This window comes from Hippopotamus amphibius, chromosome 6 (genome assembly GCF_030028045.1).
Source record: "Hippopotamus amphibius kiboko isolate mHipAmp2 chromosome 6, mHipAmp2.hap2, whole genome shotgun sequence".
Taxonomy (NCBI): domain Eukaryota; kingdom Metazoa; phylum Chordata; class Mammalia; order Artiodactyla; family Hippopotamidae; genus Hippopotamus; species Hippopotamus amphibius.
The window spans coordinates 64,445,953-64,451,042 of NC_080191.1; the positions used below are offsets into that span (position 1 = coordinate 64,445,953).

A 5,090-nucleotide genomic window follows, 5' to 3' on the forward strand; every position below is an offset into this window, starting at 1 on the left:
CAACTTATGAAGAACCAGGGAAATGAGACCCACTTTCAAGAGACAAGACCACTCCCAAAATGACCTAGATGTTGAAATTAGCAGACATGGATTTTAAAGCAGATTTTATAACTCTGCTTATTGAAATAAGAGAAAATATGCTTGTATTAATGAAAACATAAAGACTCTAAGCAGAAAAAAAAATAGAAACTATAAAAAAGAACCGAAAGGAAATTCTTGAATGTAAAAAAATGCAATTTTGAAGATAAAAACTCACTGAACAGACTTAACAGCAAATTGGATATAACAAAAGAACCAGTGAACTTGAAAACAGATCAATAAAGGGACTTCCCTGGTGGTCCAGTGGTGAAGAATCTGCCTTCCAATGCAGGGGATATGGGTTCAATACCTGGTCAGGGAACTAAGATCCCACAGGCTGTGGGGCAAATAAGCCCTCAAGTCACAATTATTGAGCTCTCGCGCCTCAACTATAGAGCCTGCATGCCACAAACTACAGAGCCCATGTGCTCTGGAGCCTGCAAGCCACAACTAGAGAGAGAAAACCTGCATACCACAACTAGAGAGAAGCCCGTGCGCCACAACTAGAGAGCCCACAATGAAGAGCCTGTGTGAGGCGAGCCACAAAAAAAGATCCCACATGCCTCAAGAAGATCCCGTGCGCTACAACTAAGACCCAATGCAGCCAAAAATAAAATAAATAAATAATATATAAAATAAAAATCTTTAAAAAATAATAGATCAATAGAAAGTATCCAGGCTGAAGAACAAAAATATTTTTTAAGATTTTTTTTTTAGGGAATTCCCTGGTGGTCCAGTGGTTAGGACTCCATGCCTTAACTGCTGAGGGCCCAGGTTCAATCCTTGGTCAGGGAACTAAGATCCTGAAAGTCACGTGGCTTGACCCAAAAAAAAAAACAAACAAACAAAAAAAGAGTTTTCTTTAGATTATCAGAGTCTTGGAAACCTATACGACAATAACAGAAGTCTAACATATATGTTTCAGAGTCCCCAAAAGAAAGCATAGAGGGAAAGAGGGAGAAAAAAATATTTGAAATATAATGGCCCAAAACATCTAAATTTGGTGAAAGACAAAAAAAGTAAGATTCAAGATGCTCAGGAGGAAAAATACAAAGAAAACCACACCTGGGAATTCCATGGCAGTCCAGTGGTTAGGACTCCACACTTCCACTGCTGAGAGCCTGGATTCGATACCTGGTCGGGGAACTAAAATCCTGTCTGTTAGCTGTGCAGCCAAAAAGAAAAAAGAAAAAAAGAAAACCACACCTGCCCACGTTATAATCAAACTGCTAGAAAGCAACATTAAAGAGAAGGTCTTGAAAGCAGCCAAAGTGTGGTTAAGAATCTGCCTGCCAATGCAGGGGACACAGGTTCCATCCCTAGTCTGGGAAGATCCCACATGCCACAGAGCAATTAAGCCCGTGCACCACAACTACTGAGCCTGCGCTCTAAAGCCCATGAGCCACAACTATTGAGCCCGTGTGCTGTTAACTACTGAAGCCCAAGTGCCTAAAGCCCATGCTCTGCAACAAGAGAAGCCACCACAATTAGCAGCCCATGCACCACAATGAAGAGTAGCCCCCACTCGCCACAACTAGAGAAAACCATGTGCAGCATCGAATACTCAATGCAGTCAATTAACTAATTAATTTTAAAAAAAGAAAGCAGCAGAGAAAAATGATACATTGCCAACAGGAGGACAACTATTTGACTATACACTGATTTCTCAGCAGAAACTATAGCGATCAGAAGACAGTAAAACAGGGGCTTCCTAGGTGGTGCAGTGGTTAAGAATCCACCTGCCAATGCAGGGGACACGGGTTCGATCCCTGCTCCACGAAGATCCCACATGCCGCGGAGCAACTAAGCCTGTGTGCCACAACTATTGAGCCTGCGCTCTAGAGCCCATGAGCCACAACTACTGAGCCCGTGTGCTGCAACTACTGAAGCCCATGTGCCTAGAGTCCGTGCTCCGCAACAGGAGATGCCACGGCAATGAGGAGCCCGTGCACCACAACAAAGGGTAGCCCCCACTCGCCACAACTAAAGAAAGCTCGCGCACAGCAAAAAAGACCCAGCACAGCCAATAAAATAAATAAATAAATTTATATAAAAAAAAGACAATAAAACAATATTTTTAAAGTGCTGCAAGAAAAAAGCTGTCAATTTAGAATTCTATATCCAGTGAAAATGTCTTTCAACTATAAAGGCAAAATAAAGACATTTCATGCAATAGAAAACTAAAAGAAATTCACTATAAGAAATGCTAAAAAAAAAAAAAAAGCAAAAAAAACTTCCGTAAGCTGAAAGAAAAGTGAAATCAAATGGAAACTCAAATCTTCAAGAAGAAATAAAGAGCTTTAGAAATTGTTACTATGGGTAAATATAAAAGATTAGATAAAACATAGATGTAATACATATGACATTTACAGCATAAAGGATGGTAGAGGAGATAATTAATTGATTTATAATAAAGTTTCATGGTTTCTACATTTTTAGGTCACTGAAAAATATATATGCAAAGAGGTTTAGCTAAGAAGTCTACAGATAAATAAAATAGAACTTTTTAAAAATTCAAATATCAAAAAGAAGGCAGACAAGGAAGGAAAGAGAAATAATAGAGGATACAAACAGAAAATAAATAATAAAATAGTAGCTCTAAGTTCAACCACATCAACAATTACATTAAATGTTAATGGACTAAATACTCCAATTAAAAGAGATTGTTAGAATGAATAAAAAACCAACACCCACCAATGTGCTGTCTACAAGAGAGGCACTTTAAGTTTTTTAATTTATTTACTTATTTATTTTTGACCACATGGCTTGTGGGATCTTAGTTCCCCGACCAGGGGTTGAACACATGCCCTGGCAGTGAAAGCACAGAGTCCTAACCACTGGACCAACAGGGAATTCCCAAGAGATGCACTTCAAATATGAAGGCAAAGGTTGAAAGGAAATGGAAACAATAATTATGAAAAGGCTAAAGTGGCTATATTAACATCACACAAAATAGACTTCAAAAACCATCCCTCCAGAGAATGAGGAAGGTAGGGCTACCCCTGCCTTCAGTGGAACAAGTGTCTATGGCACAGAGAAAGCCCTCAGGCAGAAAAACAGTGACAGACATAAGTGTCAAAACTGTCTGTTGGTATAGGTGAATTTAATTGAACCAAGGGGACATGAAGATGCTATCAATGGCATCTGCTCCAGAGTGAATGAATAAATGAATGAATAAAGAGTGGTCTCAGGAAAATAAATAGAAAACTCTTCTGCTACAAACATCTAGAAACTCTAGGCAAATGTAACAAACATCTTTTTTCAATGCATAATTAAGCTCCCAAAAAAGAGACCAGAAACTAAAAACCCAAGTGACAATCAAGCAACCCAATGCTACAGCTACAGGGAAAGTGAGTGAAATTTGTAGGTGGACAAGAAAAGATTTTACAACTCAACAGATTCTTGACTCCTTGGTTGACAAAAGAGTTTAGTCCCCATAACTGCCCATTTGCAAGATGGGCCCTTTCTACTAAGAGAGATATTCTTGGCTTCTCATTCATTCTCCAAGCCCCTGTCCAATTGAAAAGAGATTCTGCCTCTGTCATGTTTCTTCCTATTGTAAGTGACAGAAAACTGATGTGGGGGATAGGGAAGGGTGAATGTGGAGAAAGAGGGAATTCTTAGCAATGTAAATGAGACTTAAGGCCTTGCTGGATTCAACACTAGAATAATATCAATGTTCTTGATCCATCTCTCAACTCTTCCTTCCTTTTTGTTGGCTTTCCTCACAAGATTTATTCCAAATGGTAATGAGATGGCAATCATCATCTCCAGGCTTACATCCCTATTGCTCTTTGTCCAGCAAATAAGAAAGCTTCCCTTTCACTGTAGACAAACAAATGTTCTGGACCTGACTCTGATTAAATCAATCTAAATAGAGTGACATGCCTTTTCCTTAATCAATCATGTAGGGGATGCAATATTCTGATTTTCCGGTTAAATTATATTCCCACTCCTGGAACACAGGGTGAAACCAATACCCCTAAAGCTATTGTAGCAGACACTTCAGTACCCTATGTCACATCCCCTTGTCCCTCTTCCCATTTCAGCTTTAGCTGTAATAGAAATTTCTGTGCATCTTGAACTCATCCCACTTCAATCAGCTGCCCTATGTTTCTCTACTTTTCTGCCTAGAGGCTTTCCAAAGCTTGAGGAGTTTGCTCACCCCACACACAGGCCCAGGCTAGAAGCACAAAGGAATTAATACCCCTAGTGGCAACATTCAAACAAGTAGAGATGAGGGTAACAGATAATTCCCCAACCTCCCAACCTTCAAAGGAACCTTCTAATGGGTTCTCAGAGGATCTTCAAAAGGGTTGAGCCCAAGTTGCTCACAGTGGTAACCAGCTTGATAATTCATTCTTTATTAGCTTTTCCTCAGTCCATATGTCACTCTTCCTACTCCCTCTCTCCTTGAAATTACCTTCCAAATAGATCATCTGCACCCAAGTCTTAAACTGTTTAAGGGAAATCCAACCTAATAAGCTATATGGATTAGAAGCTGGTTTCTCTGAGGAAAAACTAGAATATGATTACCAAAATAGTGAGTGTATTTGAATAGCACAAAACAACAAATGTCTATCACAAACCTCCAGTCCCCCAACCTTCCTCTACCTATTTACGGACAGATGAAGCTTTCCAATCTACTCTGGAGAGACTCCCAAGGGTCTTGCACAATCTCTGGCTAGAGTGATAAAAGTGACTAAATGTGGATATTGATTCAGGTCCTCTTTTCTCTTCCTTTTTTTCCCTAAAGTCATGTAAACTCAAATTCATCAACTCTGTATTTTTCTGAGGATCATTTCCACAAAAAACATTGATCTGTTTTCAGCTTCTGCCTCTTTTTGGCTGCTTGTACATCTTGTGATGGCTCCCAAATTTTCTGTCCTTCTCTATGGCAGAATCAGCTTTGAAGACCATAGCTCTGTTCAGTTTACCTTGATTTTATTGCCCTTTGATTAATATCCCCAACCAAAAGTTCCAAAAGAGTAAAACATTATCTTTCCTTCCCT

The 5,090-nt window shown here is 39.4% G+C and overlaps 1 non-coding gene across 1 annotated transcript; it reads left to right on the forward strand.

Annotated features, from left to right (window-relative positions):
* Positions 1–800: 800 nt before the first annotated feature.
* On the forward strand, positions 801–873 carry TRNAL-UAA (transfer RNA leucine (anticodon UAA)). The gene has a single exon. It is a non-coding gene; the product is annotated as a tRNA-Leu (tRNA).
* Positions 874–5,090: the final 4,217 nt, after the last annotated feature.